At 37.7% G+C, this 23,309-nt stretch overlaps 1 protein-coding gene and 1 long non-coding RNA gene across 6 annotated transcripts in view; one reads left to right on the plus strand and one right to left on the minus strand.

Moving 5' to 3' along the window:
- DNM3 (dynamin 3) overlaps positions 1–23,309 on the plus strand; it is a 707,825-nt gene that overhangs the window by 383,394 nt on the left and 301,122 nt on the right. The gene's annotated exons all lie outside the window — the stretch shown is intronic.
- Positions 288–6,279, minus strand: LOC133760388 (uncharacterized). Its single transcript, XR_009865972.1, has 3 exons — positions 6,011–6,279; positions 3,756–3,851; positions 288–2,247 (listed from the first exon to the last, which is right to left on the minus strand). It is a non-coding gene; the product is annotated as an uncharacterized LOC133760388 (long non-coding RNA).

Here is a 23,309-nt window from a genome sequence, read left to right on the forward strand (position 1 = left end):
TTCCTCTCTCTCTCTCTCCCCTCTCTTTCTCTTTCTGGGCCTATCTCTCTTGAAGAAAAAGTCATGATATGGAAAATTATACTTATTTTGTGGATTAGAGTTACTAGAATAATTTATTCTTTGTGAAGCATAAGATTGAGGTTATATTGTTCTGTTAATATTGATTTTTTATATTGATTATGGGATACTGCAAAGCTGCACAATAAATGTCAAGGGTAGTGATTTACTGACAACAATTAGGAAAAGAGAACTATAGAAAGCACAGGAACATTTTCAGAAATGGGTTTTATTATATTTAATAGGCACCACTCACTTTACTTTTGGTGGGTTTTAATATTTGAATCAAAATAAAATAATAATAATACATACGAGTTAAGTATTAAGTTAACAGATTAAATTCCCAGGCCCCCAAGCCCCTCATTTTGGTTGTAGCTCTTGGTGTAGATTGTATGGTGTGAGGGCTGCTTTCTTTCAATGGCTGGTGGTCATTCAGGCTGGGTTGTCATGTGACTGCCTGTCTGTGCCTGCTGTACAGGTGAGCGGATGTTCTGCACAGCAAGTGTAGACAGGCAGACACATGACAACTCTGTCCAGCCAGGCCCTTGGTTCCTTCAGGTTTCCTTTGTTCATGAACAGATACAATCAGTCTGTTTTCCAGATTTGGTGATTTTGGAGAGTAAGGGGAAAGGGAGAAAAACACACAATAGAATTAAACATTAAAACATTATGGAACTAAAAACAAGTTAGACGTTTGACTTTATTCAGAAAGTACACTTATACATTTGTTCCAAACGTGCTAACATGGATAATTGGAATAACAGAACACTCACATTAAAACTTTAAGGAAAAATAAAGATTAAACACAAGGTTTATTCTTAAAATCCAATCCATATTATTACTGGCCCACATGCAGTCAGAGTTCAGAGTAATTGAACCAGATGTTTTTCCTCTTCACAAAAACTCTGCATATTTTAATACTGAAGTTAAAGATAATGAAGTTGTTTATACATGTTTCTTGTAGTAGATAAATACCATAACTTTGTCCATGAAAAAGAAAATTGTCATTTATATGGAAACGACAGCCATTTTCAAAATAATTAATGAGCCTAATATAGTTGGCACTAAATCCAACAGCCTTTGGTGTCTGTTGCTTTGATAGTGGGGTTTTACAAGGGATGTATTGTTACCAACATTATGTTAAATGACACAAACTTATTTCTCATTTTCCTTTTAAATGCAAAGTTACTAAGTATGGATGTGAAATTCAGATAAAAGACATTGTGGGCCTAAGTTATCCTCCTCTTAATTAACTTCAGGAACCTGCCATACTGGGAGGCCTCTACCCACAGTGGTGCGCAGATGTGCTTGGGCATTGTCAGTGCCAAACAGAATAGCACATGAAACACAGAAAGGGAAAAACTTGTTTCATACCTCAAAGCCAAAATCAGACCTTTTGGAAAATTTTCTTATAATTCATACAAGAAAGAGTTAATGTCATACATATATAGATATAATAGTAATCCTGATGAGTCAAAAACAATTAGCCTGGTGATTTTAATATTATTTATAAATTCAAATCTATAAAAATATTTAGCAAACTCCCCTCCCCAAACAAAATATCAAAATGGTCAAATTTCTAGTAAGTGAGATTACTTTAAAAAACAACAAAACACATTATTATCTAAGGAGGTTTCTTGGGATTTTTTAAAGGAACTTTAAAGAAAACAAATAATTTATTATTTACCTTTAATTGTAAAATTCTGAGGAAATAGCAAATAGAAACTTTATGGAGAGAAAAATAGTTTTTAGAGACTGAAAAAGGTACAGTTGCCACAAATCTGAACCTTTATGCAGTGATTAGATATCACAAAGTTTAAACAAAGAATTGATAAGTACAGTCTTCTCTGTATTTATTTAATTTCAGAAATTAAATGTCTTATTGTTTCTGACCATCACTTCAGAGCAGAACTTTTTTTTTTTCTTAACACAATCAAAAACATCAATAAACTTGGCTGCTACTTCAATAATTACAAGAACAAAGTATGTAAAAAACAAATACCTTCTGTTACTATTTTGTTATTGTTGCTGCATTCAATGCAACAGAAAATAATTATAGTATGATTCACTTACAAAGAATATAGTGGTGGAAATTAAAAATTATTATAATTCTATATAGATTTCCCTCTCTTGCCCATAAATAATTTGATCCAGTTAACTCTGCCCAATTAAAGGAATGATGCATGCAACCTGAAAAAATAAAAAGAAATAGTTGTAAGTTCATATGTTATCCTTTATGATGAGACAATTTTATTAAATTCAAATATCAAAAAAAAAAATTTTTGAGCCTGAAAAACCGTAACAGTTTTTCCAGAGAGGAAAAAAAAAATCTCGCTGAAAAATGATTGTTTCATTCATATAGCTTTTGGACAATTTAAATTTTCAATAGATTTTTAAAACATAACTACAAAGTAAATATGTGGCGTGTACACACTTCATACTTATGTTGAACTTGCCCCTAAGTTTGTTAAAAAGATGAAGGACTGAAAAAATATTGAACCTTCTTTTCTATGTCCCAAACTATAGAGTGAATTCTAATTTATTATCACTTAAAATACTAACCAAACGATAAAAGATTATTATCACACCATGTAGTTTTTAATGTGGTTATTACACCTTATTTCCTTATTTTGTTTAATTGCTTAAGAAGACAATGCAAGAAAAGAATTATCTTCTAAGTCTTTTGCTATAAAATTAAACCAAAGCAATTCCAGGAAACTGGTTGTCATGATAAATCAGGAAATGCAAAATGAAGATTTAGTTACTTTCCTCATTTACTTCATTATCCCTACTTATTAAAAGTGACAAAAATGTCTTCTTAAGAGACTTTTGGAAAGATGAGTAAATATTTACATCTACAAAATTTACTGGACACCAAAGTAAAAAGGGATTGAAAGTAAGAAGGTTTCAGCTCAGGAATTTCCTGTCTCAGGTTAAAGCCTGACCTTCTAGTGATTTTAAGCTGAGACTTCTGACTGATGGTCTCTTGGTTATTATTTGGACATTATTGTGATGGGTGGGCTTTTCTCTTTAAGAGAAGTTCCCTTATAGAGAAATAGCTCTGGCTTCCCTGCAGTGAGCATGGTTGCTTGTGGATAAGTGAATTTTTTAACATTATCAAGTTGTACTTTCTTTTTATGTCCTATAACAGCTTAAAACTTTAATTGAACAAAAAGGGAAAAAATTCTTTCATTAGGATTTTGATGCCTAAACTCTTTCCCACAGAGTGAAATACTTGGGTGGTCTGTAGGCGAGAGGAGGGGGTAGATAGTATATTTTAGTCTTTGAAAAACATAAACATATTATCTGGGCCGAAAGCCTGGGTGCCAGACAAGACAGGAAGGATATGAAGCCTATTGGCTAATTGCAGGAAAGTGATCAGTGTGAAATGTGGTCCCACTGTAAACACACCTTCTTTGATTTTGAGATATTTAGCTTTAAGAAAAAAAAAAGCTTTGAAATTTTAGCTACATTGTTTTATACTGATCCTTTTCCATTTAGGACATGCCTCTGAATTCCTTTCTGTTAGATGGTGGAAAAAGTTATTTGAACCTAATACCTAATCAAATTCATCAATCATCCCCATACCTAAATGAGAAAAACTATGAAATATCTATGAAGTCAACTTTGGACAGACTCTGCAAATGATGTTCCCTCTATGACCACAGACAATGTTTAGTTTTAATACTTACACTTACCATTAAATCCAGGGGTAGTTTTAGTTGAAGATATTCATTGTTGGTTAGTTTCCTCTGGAATAGATTCCATGATCCCTAAAATATTTGTGTATCTCCCTTTAAAGTAATATCAAAGTACAATTAAACATTAATTACCCTGGAAATAGCTATAGGTGTTCTAAAGTATGTTTGTACAGATGTTGGCATATAGACCAGTGTGTAATCTACCATTCTGCCTTCATTCAGCAGGAGTTTATAAAACGACCTTTTTCTTTTTGTCTTTAATTTAGCTCTTAAAATTTTAAGATAAGTACTGTTCCTTTCCATTTGTTAAGTTTGCGTCATGAATGAGTTGTTTGCACTCCAGCGAGCATGTGCAGGGGTTCCTTGGTCACCCCCTTTATGAAGTAATTCTCTTATTTCTGTTCCAGTACTGTCGCCAAGGGTAACTTTATGTCCCTTTTACTCCTGTACTAAATATCATCCTGATAGAGAAAATAAGTGAGGGACCAGCAGTGGTTGGTTTCTTTGAGACACAAAAGGTCATTTAATATGAAGAAAGAAATTTCAATTAAATATAAATTAAATGAAAGCAGGTTAAAAAAAAAAAAAACTTTGAGTAAACCTTAAACATGACCATGGTACCTTGTAACTATCATTCCTCTTCAGTATTTGAATCAGTTAATAAAAATGCATTTTTAATAAAAAATTCTCTACAAGCTACCCTCATAGACTTTTGTTTTCTTAGTCAAAAGAAATTATATGCATTTTTAAGATCTTACTTGTTCTAGTAAAAATAATTAATATGAAAGTGCCCAGTTCACAATATAAAACGAAGGGTGAATATATTGTATCATCTAATTGAAGATGTCTAAATTTCACCTTGCTGTTTTTATTTTAACCAAAACCCATGAATAGATGGGAAAACTATGTGTTCTTTACACCAGTTTTGGGATGATTATCAGGGCAATTTTAAAATAAATTGTTTTGACAAAAGTGAAATTTGGGGAGTTTTTTATAATAAAATGTCTTGCAAAAGAGAGCCTGTATCAATTTTTGAATCGTTGCAAAATGAATAATTCAGAGAGGAATTTATTCAGGAAGCCCTGGTCCTTCAGAGAAGTTAAAGCAAGACAAAGAGATTGCGTCTTCTTACTAAAGCCTACAGAAGAACAGATGTTTTCATTACATAGAATTGTTTGGGGGTGGAAATAAATGGGGATTGAGAGAATTAGGAGTGAGGCAGGAACATTTTTCCAGAACTTTCTTTAGGGCACCCACTTCTAAGTTCAGCGCGATCACACAGGTCATTTTGCAATCCAGACTGTTGTTTTTTCTATTAGGATTTCATTCAGCTTGAGGCTTTTCCCTCCCACCTTCCTCCCCCTCTCCCACCCTCCCTACCTCCAGGACAGCTGGAAATCAACCAAAGAAAAGTTTTGCCTTCGTTTACAAATTCCTTTTTTATCAGTGGTTTCTAGACAAAGTACCTTATCATCTTAAATGCTGAGAGAAGTGGACGCATTGTAAAATGTAGGCAAGAGAGCTCAGCTGACCAGCGATTATCAACCATTCTAGGATTCTTTTAAAATATGCAAATACAGAGGATATATATATATATATATATATAGAGGATATATATATATATGTGTGTATATATATATATAAAGATAGAGGTTTCCATCCATTCTCTGCTTTATTCAGTTGCTGACTGAATAAATTTGTGGGTTGGCACTCGTTTCTGTGCAAGTCTCATCTGTGTTGTCTGGTGGGGCAAAAACTTGGCAGGCTCTTCTTTTTTTGATAGGTAGTTTTATTCCTGATGTTGATATTATCTCAGTAAATATGCAGAAAAGCCTTATCTATTTGGTAAGTAGAAGATAACAACTATTCTTAAGGGCAAAATGGAGTCAATCCTGGGATATTGAGAGTTACCCATACAGTCCTCATTCATAGAAATTTTAAAATCTCTTAATTATTAATTTCAACAATTTAAAGCTTGCCTCGTTAAGCTATTCTTAGGTGGAGCAGGTCTCTTCATATCTCATTTTGATGTGAGAAAAACCTGTGAACTTATAAAAACTCTTGAATGATCAATCTTCAGAGATCAAACACGGTAAATCGCATTACACCACGCATTATTGCTCTTTCAACATTAAATGAATCACTACACAGCACACATACACCTCTGTCTTCCTCGTATGTTCAGGCAAATTCTGGGACCCCCACCTAGGTTCCCTGGTCATAGACCAGGTGAGCAATCAAGAAGGCCTTACCCGCCGCTCTCCTCTCGAGCCGTCCCTTCCCGGCACTGTCCCCGAGGGCTTCGTGATCCCTAGTGTGCAAAACCTGTGAAGAAAAACACTGGATATGAGATTCAAAAAGAGGAGCAAACAAACGTCTTCTCCTTGGACACAGCAAATTCTGTTTGTCCCCAGCAGTCCGTGGCGTTGCTCTCCCTTGCCCAGTCTAACCAATGTGCAGACTACTGTACAACGGCATTGTCCTGAACAGGTAGTCTGAACACTGGGGCGACGGAGCAGGATCTCCAGAAGCTTCCATCTATGTACTCAAAATCCTCTCCTGGTCCTTGGGAAAAGCCTCCCTTCCTGCACCAGGGGTTACATTCGGCTTTCCCCCCTGAATTCTGCTGCACTGACTGAGACACACTCAAGGGCTGTGATTTCCAGTCTTGACGTGGCACATTTGCTGCAGACTGGGGAACTGGCAATGAATTTAGGACCAGGAAAAGGGGGAGGGCTGGGCTGGAGAGTCCATATATGGGATGATGTCACCCTGGGGAGGTTTGGGTATGCGCTGTGCCGCTGGAGAGACCGCTAGAATCGCCTGCTCTCAGACATGGGTCTGTGCATAAAATGGTACCAGATGTTTTAGTGTAATGTTAAGCAGTCATTTCATCTTCAGGCCAGATTTTTTTCCTCAACTGGGCAGGAAGTGGGCCCCAGTATGGAAAAGCTGTAAAAAAAAAAAAAAAAAAAAAAAAAAAAAGAGTCAAGATGTACAGTTCGGCTGTGGCCAACAGAAAGTGAGTTAGTGGAGAAGTACAAATTTGCTGTCCGATCCAGGCTGCAGAAGTAATTTGAAGATAGAGGGTAGATAAAGTAGTAAATAGAAAGTGGAACACTGAAAAGCAGAGCTCGTTTAGAAACTTTTTTGAGCTTTCCTGTGGTGCTTAATTTTCTGGTATTTCCCTCCTCAAAAAGGGCAGATAAGTTCTCTCTCTCACACACCCCCCTCCCATCTTTCTCCCTCCTTCTCTCTCTCCCCCTCCCCCCACCTCCCTTTTCCCTTCTCCTGTCTGTTGGATCTGTCAGCGGCTTGCAGGCTGCTCTAGACTTGAACAGTAATTATAGCAACTTCCTGAAAGTGAAGCCCCCATGAAAAGTCTGGAGAAATGTTCTTTGTCATGGCCTCTACATGAGTAATTAGTTCCACATGTGGCCTTCCCCGTTTCCCTCTGCTATTTTGGCTGGCTCTCTGAATGCGCTGCTATAGCTTGACCTAAAGAAACTATAAAGTTTGGATTTCAAGCCTCCCCTATGAAATAACGACTCTGGGCTCCTAACGAGTTGCCTCTGGTGGCTCCATGCTTTTAGATCTCATGGTGTTTTTTAATGATAATTCCTGATGCGATTAAAATGTGTTGTTTTCAGGGTATCCTCCTGCTCCTGTTTACCTCTGGCTAACTAAATCTGTTGAAATTTGCCTAGTGCTGCTTGACCAGAGGTTCTAAGATCAGCTCACTGGCATGGACTCCCCCACCTCTCCCCGCATTGTTGTTGCTGTTTTCAATTATATACTGTTGGATATTCTGAATGTACAGTCCTCTAGCTTTCATTCCATGGTATTCTGATTAGCGTTGCCTCAAACAAGAGCTTGATTAATTGCCTTCCCAGAGATCAAAATGTGAGAAAATTTCTAGGTAGCTTCCAAACTTAATTTGACTAAGCAAACTAAGAAACTTAGCAATCTAAGGAATTACATTCAAAGCAATTCATTTCCATTGGCCTTCTTCAATACTTTTTAGGAGTAGAAAAATATACCTCTTTTAGATACTTGGGGATGAACTTTTCAAAAAGCTTCGAGTGAGAGCTGTCTAAAAGCACTTACTTTTTATAAAATGGTTTTACTTGAATCAATGTATCACTAAAGAGTTTAAAAGTTATTACAAGCCCTGGTTACCTTGGGAGGAAGAATATACAAAATACAAAATATCTAGCAACCTAGGGAGTAACAAAGAGCTGAGCACTAGATATATCATTCATAGCTATAAATCACCAATGAAAATCAGAGGAATGAGTTCATATCACTGATCTTTTGCTTCCCTGCTGGTGTCTTTAGGGTCTTTTCCATCGTGTTTGAGTAAGCCCAAAAGTTGACTGCTTTTCCCCGTCACCCCACTCCCCAGCCCCCCTGCCATAACTGCCTGTACATTACTGGAAAGAATGTATTACCAAATAAGATTTAGTAATTTTGTTACATGTGAATACCAATTCTAACCTTTTTTATAGTGTCTGTATGCTTGTTCACATTAAATCATAGAGGGGCCATGAGCCGGTGAGACCATAGTCAACCAAGGGATCAGTGTTCCAGATGCTGGCCTGTTTCTGCACCAGGTAGATAAAGCCTTTGTCTGCTCACTTCTACTGATGTCGATGAAACTCTTTGGACATCTTTGCAAATAAGCAGTGGTTGTGATCAGATGGTCCCATGCTGTAATGTTAGTTCATACATCTACACTCTCAAATGGTCCCACCTACACCAGTAGGATTTCATGATGTTTTCACCAAGGCTCCTTAATTTATACTTATCTTGATGGCTTAGGAAGTATCTAAAGTGATTTTCTCCAGAGACAGTTACAGAAACTGTGTTCCACTTATCAAATATGCCCATCTCCTTGGAGTTCCAGTTGACTGAAATATTTTAGAGTTTTATTTCCTAAAGCTGTTCAACAAATATTTACCCTTGCCGACTCACATGTCACAATATCAGGGATCAGACATGTAAAGGTTAGAAATATCACATTCTGAGGGCTGGTATTGTGATATAGTGGGTAAAGCTGCCACCTGCGATGCTGGCATCCCATATGGCCACTGGTTTGAGTCCCAGCTGCTCCACTTCTGATCCAGCTCCCTGCTAAAAGCCTGGGAAAAGCAGCAGAAGATGGCCAAATGCTTGGGTCCCTGCAAGCCATGTGGGAGACCTGGATGAAGTTCCTGGCTCCTGGCTTCAGCTTGGCTCAGCCCTGGCCATTGTGGCCACTTTGGGAGTGAACTGGCAGATGGAAGATCTCTCTCTCTCTCTCTCTCTCTTTCTTTGTGTGTGTGTGTATGGTGTGTCCATCTGCCTCTCTCTCTGTAACTCTGACTTTCAAATAAATAAATAAATCTTAGGAAAAAAAAAAAGAAAGAAATATCTGACTCTGACCCTGAACAACTGTGTCAATGTTAGGAATCTAATCTGGACCAGGTTCAGTCTGAAAAGTCTGTCAGGCCACTGTGGAAACTTTGTGGCATTGATTTGGAATGGCTTGAAGAGATTTTTTTATGTCTGTAAAGTTATCAGTTGAATACCTTAAGTGTGTTGGTCCACACTTTGAAGAACTGAAGTAATTTAGTGTACTTATTTCAAAACATATTGACCAAAGTGGTGGTTTGAATCAATGGATGGTTTTGGATGACTACAAAATTTTCTTCATTTAAAAATGTTGTGGAAAGGAAATGCTGCTTCAGTTAGTTATCATTCCCAAGCTTGGCAAATTTTTATGACTTTAGAAATTATGAAATTGAAACCAGGACTGAGACTTGTTTCTGTATCTATAAAGGAGCAAGAATGCCAGTGTTTATAATTATTTCGTGATATCAAAATAGTGTACTTCAGCTATATAGCGTTAAAACCTTTTTGTTACAAGGTTAGTTCACAGGTATTATAAAAGTTTAAATAGAAGAAAAGTAAAGAAAAGGTTAATCATCCCATCTTCCCACCTTCTAACTCTTCCTGCCTTCCCATATTAATAGTAATAGTTTGGTGAGACCCCTTTTACCACATTCTCAATAGTCAGTGTATAGCCTCTTACGGATTACGAAATCTTTTCCATTTAATGGAATAATTCCTTATATTAGCCTTTATAGCATAGATATTACTACCATCCTCATTGTATTGATGAAGACATCAAGGCTCAAGACTCCAAGAGATAAAGTTTATTAATTCTTGGGATTATTGTAAATGGCAGAACTTGTGTTTCCCCCCTCCTTGCCTTAAATGCCTGTGCTTAGAATAGCAAATATTAGCCTACAGAGATGATGTTTCTCATTCTGAATTCCTGACACTTTTATTCATATTAAAATACCAATTTAATACCTACTGCCTTGTCATAGATTTATACTGAAATGTTACCTGTATGTTTGTTATGTCACATATTTGTATTTCTTTCCTGGGCAGAATGTAAGCTAACTGAAGGCAAGGTAGCATCTTTATTTTTTGTTTGATTAGCCCATAGTGGGCTATTCAGCAAACTGTTGAAAGAATGAGTAAAAGATTATAGTATATTTTGTGGTGTCTTATTAAACCTTTGTCATGATAATAACTCAGTTAAAATTTTCTTGAACAATTCAAATCTTAAATGGAAAACATAGTGCAATTTTAACATCTATGTATGTGTACTAGAGCTTTGTAACAAATTGCACTACTCTTTTTGAAATAAATATGAGCATTTGGGCCAACCATATTTCCTTGCTTATTTTTGGCTTTCTAATCTTTTGGGAGCATCCTGTGTAGCTATCGTTCATACAATCTTGTGTGAAAAGCAGGATCTCAACTCATGGTGTTTCCTTTCTTGCTGTTTTCTCCTTCCCAGTTTGTAGCTGAGATAAAAATCTGGTTGACCTCAGTTCATTGCAAATGAGGGAAGATAGCCCCACTTATTTTGGTTTTATGTTGTGTGGATTAGCACTTTTTTTGTTGTTGGAGGCAATGCAGTTCTCTAATCTCCAACATTTCCTATTCTATTAGGGCCCAAAGGACTAGGAAATTTGTCATAGCAATGCTTTCCACTTTTCTTCCCTGTCTGACTCACAAACAAATGGCTGCCTTCAAATCACTTCAGAGCAGTGCCTTCCTAGACAGAGATGTGACATCAGCCTGTTAAATAGAGGAGAAATATTCCAGAAGAGTCAAGGTATTTCCTTCAGTGATGAAAAAGAAGTTGAAATCAAAACAGCTATCAGTCATAATGGTAATGCAATTCATTTTCCATCTTCTAAAACCTTGCAAAAAGCAAGGATTGTGAGAAAGTTGATTTTAAAATGTACAGCTACAAATGCATGCTTTGTTTAGCCTGTCTCTAGAATTTCCATGGCTGAGTTTGTTTATTTGGAAATCAGCCCCTAACCCAAAGCGGTGTAAGTTTTATGAACATTCTTTCCTCAAATCAATTGAGAAAGATAATGTTACATCCTCAAGTTTTACTCACTACTGGTGTGCACAGCAGCCATTTCTATATTTCTATAACACGAAGTATCTGGCAGACAGATCTTAAAACTCTGTTTCTATTGAGAACCCGTCACATGAAGGCAGATATATGATTTATAACTCCAGTAAAATTTGAAGCACTGTTTTAAAGTCTTTTGAGCAAGGCAAGAGAGAAGGACTAGAAAACTGTTGCTGGCCTTTTCAAGTGTATTTTAAGTGAGAGCGTACTAGGAATGCATTCTGCTGCCTGCTTCAACCCTCAAAAGCTGACGAACATCATCTGAATGCTATGTGTTATGAACTCTCATTGAATTCCACATTACAATCAGACTTTAAAATGAGCACTGGCTCACTTGGACAAGAAAAACATGGTGTCCTCAGGTCACTGACAATTTTAGAAGATTGACTCCTGATGTCTTTTGGCATTACCAATATTTTATTTCTTTAGTGCAACTCTGAAGTGAGCATACGTGATATCCCAAAGAAAACAATCTGTGTGTGCATCACAGAGAGACTCAGAAATCACCTTTTCATGGCAGAGACAGAGAAAGTACCCTTTCTGTGGATGGGAGTAAAAGTTAAGCATATTGGTTACAAGGAAATAGATGTGTGAAGGGAAGCTTTCTGCTTTACTCAGAATACCTGCAATTCATGCAGTAGGTCATTTTAGAAGCTGCAAATTCCAAGTAATGATAGGTGTACTTGCATAATGCATGGCACATTGTCTTTATTTTGGGATTTATAATCCTCTGATATATACAAAAGTACAAACACAAACTACATGAATTTCTAAAAGGGTTTGGTCCAACATCAACCTATTGATTGTGTACATTGTAGATACTAACTGGCTTTTCAGTTCTGTTCAGTTTCTCCAAAATTCATTCAAGCTTCCAGGGACATATGAGACATTATTAAAATATTTCTATTCATTTCACCATGGAAATTTGCTTTACTTTTACATGCAAAACAAAGAGCACTTGGTATATAAATCAGCTCATGTTGAAAGATTATGTATATGTTGCAAATGAGTATATATGAGTATATCATATATATCTTTATAAGCAACTATATTATTAAAATATTATTAATCAACCAAGAATGGCTTCTTCTTGTTATTTGGCATCAATTTATATCTCACCTTAGTACCACTCAGGACTAAAACCTATTAGCACAAGGAATATATTTCATTTTCCATTTGTAGAGGTTTGTTTTGTTTCTTTCGTACTTTCTTTGGAGCATTATTTTAAACCAGGCCCTGGGGCTAGTGAATTTCACATGCGATGTCATTCAACCCAGCAAACCTGAAATGATAGAATTTTTCCATAGTTACATATAGGAGGAAGCAGAAACTCAAGGAAGCAGCAGAGTGGGAGGGTTCTGCAGCTGGGAAGTACAGGTTTGAATCCTGCCTTCACAGCTTATTTTGCCATGTTGGCAAATGCTGTAACTATTCTGAACTGTAGTTTCTCGTCTGTAGAATGGGGTTTTCTGAAGCTTGAATGAGTCAATGTCTGTGAGCAGCTTGGAACAAGGGTGTGGCCCTGAATTAAGCTAAATGCAGGTGAAATGTTGTTCTGAGGACACAGTAGGAAGCCATCTTTATTGGGTTTCTGACCTGGATTCCAGTGACTACAAAGCCCAAGCAGCAGTAAGTTCTGTTCAAGAAGAAAGCGTGGTATTTTCCCCAAGGTATTTATCATCTCACTGGGTAGAAGTGAAAATAGCAGATGCTTCCTCCTGAAAGACAGCAGATACCTATATATATGTGTATATATTTATATATACCACCATACCTATATATATGTGTACTTCTAAAAGCTTATGTAAAATGGATTTGAAGATAAGTTTATTTTTCCATAGCATTTACCAGATCATTCTATATGAGAATTGACATTATTAAAATCCATTCTTGGGGCTGGCATTGTGATGTAATAGGTTGTTACCACCTGCAATGCCAGCATCCCATATGGGTGCCAGTTGACGTCCTGGCTGCTCAACTTCCATTCCAGCTCCCAGCTAATGGCTTGGGAAAAGCAGGTGAGGATGGCCCATGTGCTTGGGCCCCCTGTGACCCATATTGGGAGGCTCCTGGCTTTGGCCTGGCCCAGCCCTGGCTGTTGGTGAGCAACCAGCAGAAAGAAGATCGATCTCTCTCCCTCTCTCAGTAACTCTGACTTTGAAATAAATAAATATATCTTTTAAAAAATTAAATAAAATATATTCTTTCCTTTTCTTAAGTTGCATATTTTTAAGACTAGAATATGTGTAATATTTTTTGTAATTTTAGGTATTAGTTTTAGCAGGTATACATCTCAGTTTCTCTTTTTTCACTTGTACCTGTCAGAGTTTACAGTAGTAGTTGAAGGTTAACAAGGGAATATTATGTTAGAAATATATTTTTAAAAATATATCTCTTGCAAAAATTTAACACTTTGAGGAGATCTCTGTCTACATAGGTGGAGCTACCACTGCATTTGAGAACCATACACACAGACAGTTTGTGTACTACTGGCTGTGTTTTGTTTGGGGAACTGGCCCTTTACTGTCAGCCTTCTGCCCTTTAACAGAATGTTTTCCTCTGAGACAATTTACTCCCTTTCCGTTTCACCTGAGTTTTTTCAAGTAAGAACTAGCCCTGGGCTTCCTTGGTCAGGTGGGATTATGATTTCCCTTAAAATAATGTTTTGATAGGCTGAAGAAATAGTAGACTGTTTTAAAATGTCTCCTTTTTAAGGGGTCTGCTCTACATTTAGAATAACTGGATTGGCTGTTGTGTGTAAACTACTGGAATATGTGATTGGAGTTCAAATCGGCAGCACAGGAGTCTTCAGGGCCTCATGACGTTATTACTGAGTTCACTAGCTGTTGTTTGTTTTCAAATTTTCTGAAAAGAGAAAACGAGAGGGAGGATAAGTGGTAGATGAGCAGTCCCGTGACCTTTCCAAAAGTAATTGCCTCTTGCCAGTGCTGATCCAGTCTGAGGACTGTGGGCTTCCTTCCTTCTTTTCTTTCTTTCTTTCTTTCTTTTTTTTTTTTTAAATGATGTCATATGATGAAGCTTTCAGTACTACCTTTCAATTAGTTAATTTTGGGAAAGTTGAGCTCCTCATTTTTTAACCTTTGACAAAAAATGAAAAGGCTAGTGGGAGTTGCTTTTCCAGTAAATTTTGCCCTGTTTTGTAAATCAACTTTTAGTTCCATCTTTGCCTTCAGATCATAAAATAATTGGCATTGGTCACCAAGTAACGGTAATACCTGGTTATATTAAATCCAACTTGAGTTTATGTCAACTCTATCCATTTTATTATTGTTCAGTTTGATTTTGTTTAGGTTGTGTGTTGAAGAATTAGACTAATTTAGATGAATGTCACTTCTATTGCATTCCTATTCTATATCATTTTCAAGGCATTTATCCCGGGTAAGTATATGCCAAGTGTTCTGAGTATTTCAAATTTTCCATTTGAAACTGTCATTCCCATGATACATGTCTCCTTTAAATTTAATATTGAAGATTCTCAGTGAATTTTTTGTTTATGTGTATTCTGACAGAAACTTTTTAGAAAGCCTTGTTAAAGGCAGTTTTAGCCATTTAATAGTATGGTAATTTTCAGACTGTGGTTCTCTTTGAATACCAGTGAACAGTATGAGTGTGAAATATGAGTGTGAAATAGAGGTCTTGAATTAACATTCATAGTGAAAACACCAGAGTCAAGTCTTTCAATGCCTAGAGCAGGAAATGGTGTGATTAGTATGCATACAAATTCACTTATTTATATTTATTTCAAAGTTTCATCTTCCTTGAACAAATTTTACTTATTTGAAGTTAATTGAAACTTTTGCTTTCTTGAGAACTAAGAGGAGGAGTACCCGAATTGACTGACTCAAGATCAGCTCTGCCGTTTTCTCATTTGTTGAATGGTGTAAAGATACCTACCACACAGGTGCTTGGGACAATGATGGATGATATGGAGAAAATAAATTGGGAAACATTCTGCCACCATTTGTGTGGCAATAGTCTGGAGGATTGTCGTGGTGGTGCCTTAGAACAGGCAATCATTGCACACCATTTTGACCCTTCGTGACTTTGTGTTGCCTCTGAATAGTCACACATGTTAATTTCCCATATGATACCTTAATTGAGTAAAAATGTTAGACTATTCAAAAAAATTGTGTTTTTTTTTTTTCTTCCTTAAATTTCTAATTGGATAAATTCAGTCCTAGGGGTGGGAGTCATGGTGCAGTGGTTAGGTCCACCATTTGGGAATCCCACATCCCCTCCCAGAGTGCCTGGGTTTGAACCTTGGTTCTGCTCCTTCTGATTCCAGCTTTCTGCTGATGTGCACCCTGGAAGACAGAAGGTGATGATTCAGGCAGATGGTTCCATGTCACCTATGTGGGAGACCCAGACTGAGTTCTGGGCCTACAGATACTTGGGGACTGAACCATTGAATGGAAGGTCTCTCTCTCTCTCTCTCTCTCTCTCTCCCTCCCTCCCTCCCTCCTTCCCTCCCTGTCTCCATCCCTCCCTCCCGCCCTCCCTCCCTCCATCTGTATCTGTCTCTCACCACCTGCTTTTCAAATGAATACAAATGAGTAAATAAAACTTAAAAACACATTATCTCTAAGTATACATTGCTTAAAAACAAATAACTCCTAGACCAAATCAAATGGCTTATATACTTCCATGTGTTCTTTGAAATAATTCTTTTATGAGCCAGTGGCCTTTAACTATTTTTTAAACAGTGTCTTACAAAGGGAGATAGGAGGAAGTTAGAGCTATAGACTGATCATGCCCTTGTATTTTAAATCAGGTCTCTTACTGTTGCATACCAAATATTTCCTGATAACTCATATAGGCCTTATTGTTCATTCCATTCGTTTAGCCGCTTGTTGCCTGTACTCTGTGAATTCTTCTTAAACTGTTGCTTGGCTTGTTTTCACATTATAGCTTAACTTTCTAACTTGGTTACAAGTGCCTTCAGGGTAGGGTCTCTGCAATTTCTATGTATGTCCTACAATGGTTTCTCAAAGGAAATCAGTTGCATAAGCATGTATGTATCAATCTGAAATTTTCCTGAATGGAAAGAGTAAAAAAAAAAAAAGAGATTCCTTCTTGTAGAATCAAGGCCACTAAAAATCATCTTAGGTTACATTATGTAATCTTTATTTAGCCTTATAAAGACTTAAAACTGCAGTGTAGAACACTGTCATGCAGAGCCACTTGTAATGTTTTGAGAGTCTGCTTAGAATGTGCCACAAAATGCTACAGATGCCATCTTACTTAAAAAGCATTCAAGGAGGAATTTTTTAGATGAATGTCTGCTGGGAAACTACTGCTAGGAGAAATGTGGAAACCACATGAAATTCACTACATACAGAAATCTGGTTTCCATTTCTGCACCACATTCTGTGCTAGCAGGAAAAAAGATAAACAAGCTGTTTAAAGCTAAAGTGAATGGCAAAGGGATTCGATGTTAAAATCCTGTACATAAATGTATTTTGAAATTTGCCAAGTTTAATCCCATCACATAGGATCTTTTAAGAAGGGAGAAAATGTGTTGAATCTTCTAATCTTCCATATCTCAGTGGGATGGATGAGTAATTTTGCTTCCTGTTGATGTGTAGTAATACAACTGTAACATTTGCTTCGGCTGGAATTAAAACGAAAGTCTCCTTCTAGTCTTTGGTAGGCAGGCATTATTATTATTGTGAGAGAGCGAAGAGGGAAGGAATCAGGGAAACCGTCTTTTGTTGTTAGTTTTACATCATTCCATTTAAGAATAGCGGAGCGTAAGTACTTTGATACAGCCATTTAAAACTCCATTTGTGATAAGTTATACGGATGGAGTAAACAGGAGGAGACGTGTTAGACTGGTTCTGTTTTCAGACAACTATTCTGGAAGGTCTTTTTCAGTTTTCTGTTTGGTAGCCCTTTTACAATTTAAATATGTTATGAGGTTGGCATTCAAAATAGAGCAGTCTCAATGAAGGTAAACTATGTCTTGAGGAATAAACATTTAAACATTATAAAAATAAAGACCCATCATTCAAATTGTGATTTTTTTTCCTGTAATAAACATTATCAGATCATACATATGCATGTTTACAAGTAATAGCAACACATTTCTAAATCCAGTGGACCTTGAGCTTGGGGAAAAAAAATACACCTGTGAAACCAGGATTATAAAAGCTGACCATACACTGAATTAGATTAAATCTTTTCCTTTCAAATCTTGATTTCTCTCCCACATTTAGGGATGTTATATATTCTTATCCCATATGGTGCTTTTAAAAAACTACTGTACATTATAATCTGAAACCTTAATGATTTTGCCTGAGCCTACAATCATAGCCTTGGAAAAGTGCCATTTTCCAGATGAGATGTACAAATAAACTTCTAGTAATTCCATTCATTTATTCTTTCATTCATTCACTCCATAAATATTTATCAGAATCCTACTGTGTTAAGCTTTGTGCTGGAGATACAAGATAAATAATACAAAATTTATGCCTTTAAAGGGTTTGCTAGGAATAGCTTAAAGGGCACACAGTTGTTAAGAAAAATTGAAATGATTTTAGTTTTTTTGGATAACTATAATTATTTATGCAAATGTTCGGGTTTATTTAAAATATTCTATCATTCCTTTAAACAGTGCTCAACCAGTTTTGTTGGTGGTGATGCTAGGAAGTAGAGTGTAGTTGCAGAGGGTTGAGACCACGGAGCCAGACAACCAGGCACATGTCCAATTTCTCTGCTTACTTTCCTGTGTGACCTGGGGAGAATTGCTTATCATCCATGACTTTTTCTTTTTTCTGTGAAAACAGGATAATAAGAATTTCTGCCTCATAAGGTGGCCGTGAGGAGTGCATGGGTTAATCCATGAATGTTCTCAGCATAGTATCTGGGATATATTAAACACGTCATAAGTGTTACCTTCAGGGATGGTTTTCAAGATAGTTAACAGCCAGATCAGCAGGGACAGCAATCAGCAGGCATGGCAGTTAGCTGCAGAGCTCTCATACGACCACATCAGTGTGTATGGTGTGGCTATCGGCTCAGTGAGTTCCCATTGGTATGACTGCTTCCATGTAAAACTTTGGGGCCAAACTTTGGGGCCAAGCTTTGGGGCCAAGCTTTGAGCCTCATCCCCTTCCCATGTGGTGGACTATGTGTCCTACAATTCGTATTTTTGAAATTTTTCAAGCACCTAGACTTATTGTAGACTCATTTTTCCTGTTGCAGACCATTCGAGATGTTTTTCCTGGCTAATTTAAAAAGATACTAGCATCGACCAACGCCGTGGCTCACTTGGCTAATCCTCCGCCTGCGGCGCCGGTACCCCCAGGTCTAGTCCTGGTTGAGGCGCTGGATTCTGTCCCGGTTGCTCCTCTTCCAGTCACAGCTCTCTGCTGTGGCCCAGGAAGGCAGTGGAGGATGGCCCAAGTGCTTGGGCCCTGCACCCACATGAAGACCAGGAGAAGCACCTGGCTCCTGGCTTCGAATCGGCGCGACGCGCCAGCCGTAGCAGCCATTTGGGGGGTGAAACAACGGAAAAGGAAGACCTTTCTTTCTGTCTCTCTCTCTCACTGTCTAACTCTGCCTGTCAAAAAAAAACAAAAAAAACAGCATCAAACCTCCCTGTTTCTTTCCCCTAATGTTGATGGTAATTGTTGCAATATAGGATGTCCTCTTGTTTTTTTTTTTTTTTCAGGTTTATTTTATTTATTTGAAAGAGAAACAGAGAGAGGTAGAGACAGAGAGAGAGAGGTCTTCCATCCGCTGGTTCACTCAACAGCTGGAATTGCGCCCATTTAAAGCCAGGAGCCAGGAGCTAGAAGCTTCTTCTGGGTCTTCCACATGGGTACAGGTGCCCAAGCACTTGAGCCATCTTTTACTCCTATCCCAGGCCATAGCAGAGAGCTGGATTGGAAGAGGAGCAGCCGGGACTAGAACCAGCGCCTATATGTGATGCCAGCACTTCAGGCCAGGGCTTTAACCCGCTGCTCCACAGCACCGGCCCCAGGATGTCCTCTTTGATTTTGTTTCCTCTTCCTCCAACAACTCTTCCTTTCCCTTCACCTCTTTTTTTTTTTTTTCTTTCTTTCTGGTAAGTAGAAAATAATAGTAAAGCTAATTGTCTGGGGCTAGCGCCATGGTATAGCAGGTAAAGCCGCTGCTTGCAATACTGGCATCCTGTATGGGCGCCGATTCTAGTGCCAGCTGCTCTACTTCTGATCCAGCTCTCTGCTATAGCCTGGGGAAGCAGTAGACGATGGCCCAAGTCCTTGGGCCCCTGCACCTGCAAGGGAGACCTGGGAGAAGTTTCTGGCTCCTGGCTTTGGATCAGCGCAGCTCTGGCTGTTGCGGCTATCTGAGGAGTGAACCAGCGGATGGAAGATCTCTCTCTCTCTCTCTGCCTCTGCCTCTGCCTCTCTGTAACTCTGCCTTTCAAATATATAGATAAACATTTTTAAAAAAATAAAGCTAATTGCCTCAAATTCTTTTTTAAAAGGGAACTGTATCCTCTAGAAAAAATAGATTCATTGTTTGCAGTAGTTGACTAGCAATTTATGGTAAGAATAGAATGGATATAAGATCTTATAGCCAATATTAAAGACATATGAGGTACAAAATACTTGATCCTTTTGCGGTTAAGAGCTTGATTCCCAGCACTGCCACTTGCTCATCACTTAGGTATATTTAATTCACTCTGTGTTGTATTTCTTCATCTCCAAACTGGCGATGAAAACAGAACATTCATCAAAGGGTATTGTGAGGATTAAATGAGATAATACTTATCAAGCACTTAGGACATATTTTAATAAATTCATTTAATTTATTAGACTTAGAAAACACAGTATCTTTAACATTCAATAAATTCATTTAATTCTGCAGATATTTAGAGTACCTATTATACTCCAGACAGTTTTAAAGTCATATGAGTGATACCACAGCAAATAAAACAAAGTTTATTCCCTTGAGACCGTCCATCGCAGCAGAAAAAATATAGTAAGGAAAAGGAATCAGAAATTTGGAAATGTGGTTGCTATGGTAAAAAGGGCAGTTAGGAAAAGTGATATCTGAAGCAGTGAGCTTGTGGACTGCTGAAGAGGGAGCCTTGCCTATGGGACCCGCATGTGCCGAAGTCCTGAGGAAGAATGTGCCTGGAAGCCAGTGGGGCTAGATCAAGGTGTGGGAAGAGGAGGAGAAGGTGAGGTCAGTTTTAGGGATTTGCTTAAGATCTGAGCGGTACATTGAGGGGCACAAAGAAAGGGATCAGGGATGTGCCAGTGAAGACTTCTAGGAGGAGAAAGTGGGTGTTGAGAGCACCTGTTAATGAGACAAATATGAACAAAGGCAGACAGTGGAAGAGATAGGCTATGGGCATCCAAAATAGCTTGTCTAGAACAGAGTGTATGCAATGGGAAGGGAGGGAAACAGGATTGAATTCAAGAAACAGAGAGTAGGGATGGATGATGGAGGGCCTTGAAAGCTTGGAAGAGGAAGGACTTTTGGTTTCTGCTACCTTGAGAAATAAAGGTTCCCAGTCAGTGGAAGCAAACCAATGATAAAAATCCAAATTTAAAATATATCAACTATAAACATAAGGTCCTAGGAGATTTGTTTTCAAAAACAAAAAAAAAATTAAATGTTGCTGATAGTTCTGATGTATAATAAAGAAAAAAATTATTTTAAAGAAAAAATTTATTATTAAATAAAAGATTCCTAATATGTCTAGGTGCGCTACAGATATAAGCAGTATGATTTAATCAATTAGATGTTGCTTTAAATATGTAAATAATATTTTGTAGGAATATTCTTGGTGTTGATAAAATCACATTGGGGATCATGCTGTAATGGTTTTCTATATATGTATCTTCTAAATATAAGGATTGTTTTGTTTGCTGGTATGTATGCATGATCATGTAAGCACTCACAGATATGCTAGGAAATGAGAGAGGCAAATGATTCAGGTTATCTAAGTGGTCACATACTTCTTTGGAAAATTATTCTGCAACTTGAGACCCAACAGCATTATTTATTAGTTTCTGCTTCTTTTAACGTTGCACTCAATGCCAAGCTATGTAACAGGTGATGGGTATAGGGAGGAAAATACATCTATGGAAAAAGAACAACGACGACTTGTGAATCCTGTTAGATTCATCAGACTGTGAGATATTTTCATTGGCTTGAACTTTTTCCAATATAATCTCTTCAGAAAAGGGCTTTTATTAGTTGAAAATAAGTTTCCATCACAAAATGACATGACACTGTAGTTTCTGCTACAGTAAGTTCACCTAACTTTATGTTAATGTCCAAGACTGCTGTGGTGAGCGTAACCTACCCCACATAGGACTGAGTTTATTTTTCATATAGATTGGTCCACTTTAGAAATTTGGCATATGGATAAACATGCTCCTTTATCTTCCAAAAAGATCCATATCAAAGCTGATTTTCATGAAATCTATGTTTTTTTTTTTTGGACAGGCAGAGTGGACAGTAGAGGGAGACAGAGAGAAAGGTCTTCCTTTTGCCGTTGGTTCACCCTCCAATGGCCGCCGCGGTAGGCGCGCTGCGGCCGGCGCACCGCGCTGTTCCGATGGCAGGAGCCAGGTGCTTCTCCTGGTCTCCCATGGGGTGCAGGGCACAAGAACTTGGGCCATCCTCCACTGCACTCCCTGGCCACAGCAGAGAGCTGGCCTGGAAGAGGGGCAACCGGGACAGGATCGGCGCCCCGACCGGGACTAGAACCCGGTGTGCCGGCGCCACAAGGTGGAGGATTAGCCTACTGAGCCGCGGCACCAGCTAAATCTATTTTAAGAAATAGATGCTGCGATCATCAGTTTTGATCAGGATGAGATTTTAGGTAACTTTTGATTCTATTCCTTGTTTCCTTATCATTTTGCAACAGGAATTTAGTAATGTATGTGCTCTGTGTGTATCTGAGTTTCCTGTCTGTCCTCATGAAGTAGATGCCACATACCAGCTAATGCCATTAAGAGATTTCCACTAAGGCACTAACCTGGTTTGTGTTGTAAAATGTAAGTTATCTCAAAAATCCTAACGATTACCCTATTAATAGATTGAAACACACTGTTTGAAACTAAGAATTGGAGCTGTAATTGTGGCACAGCACATTAAGCTACCACTTATCATGCCAGCATCCCATATTGGAGCTCTGGTTTGAATGCTGGCTGCTCTGGTCCCCATGTAGGTGCTAATGCACCTGGGAAAACAGCAGATGATGGCCCAAGTCCTTGGTTCCCTGCCACCCACCTGGAAGACTTGGATAGAGTTCCAGGCTCCTAGCTTCAACTTGACTCAGCTCTGGCTATTGTGGGCATTTGAGGAATGAACTAGTAGATGGGAAGATCTTTTTCTTTCTGTCATTCTGCCTTTCAAGTAAATAAATAAATAAATAAATAAATCTTTGGGGGGAAAAGGGCAGTATTAATTTATCACCTTTGGTTTGGGGGCTGGATTATTTTCACTTTTCCTCTTATTGGTTTTGGTGACAAACTTCTTAGTAAGTTTGTTAGTCTTTGGCTGATGGTATTTTGGGTAGGTGGTGTTAACCTCCTACATCATCTAAACTCAAAGTGATGCTTACCATTCCATCAAGCAATGAACAGTGAAGTATAGTTCAGGAGGAACAAGTGAATGACACAAGGCTAAAGAGAACAAAGCAAGGTATGAATATAATCATTACACAGTTCTTAGGTTAACTTCAGCATTATATCTAGGATTCATAAAGAAAAAAAAGTTTTTCACAATATTAGAGTGAAATAAAATACTTGAAAATTTGTCACAATATTAGAACAATATGAAATAAATCAATAGATTTGCTGGGATGGGGTAAAGAGAGGATGCAAAGGTACTTCAAAAATTCATAGAAAAAGAATTTAAATGATAAGCTTTTTATTAGCAAAAATTTGAAATCCATGAATTTTTTTATAGTACGCATTTCCTTGAGCTGTTAAGACACCTGATATGATAGAAATCAATCAAGGATAATGCTTCCTGTTTCCTTGCTGCTTGGCATTGGTTGCATTTATTTAATGAGATGTGACTCTATTTGAATA

Source organism: Lepus europaeus, chromosome 5 (assembly GCF_033115175.1).
Source record: "Lepus europaeus isolate LE1 chromosome 5, mLepTim1.pri, whole genome shotgun sequence".
In the NCBI taxonomy this organism is placed as follows: Eukaryota; Metazoa; Chordata; class Mammalia; order Lagomorpha; family Leporidae; genus Lepus; species Lepus europaeus.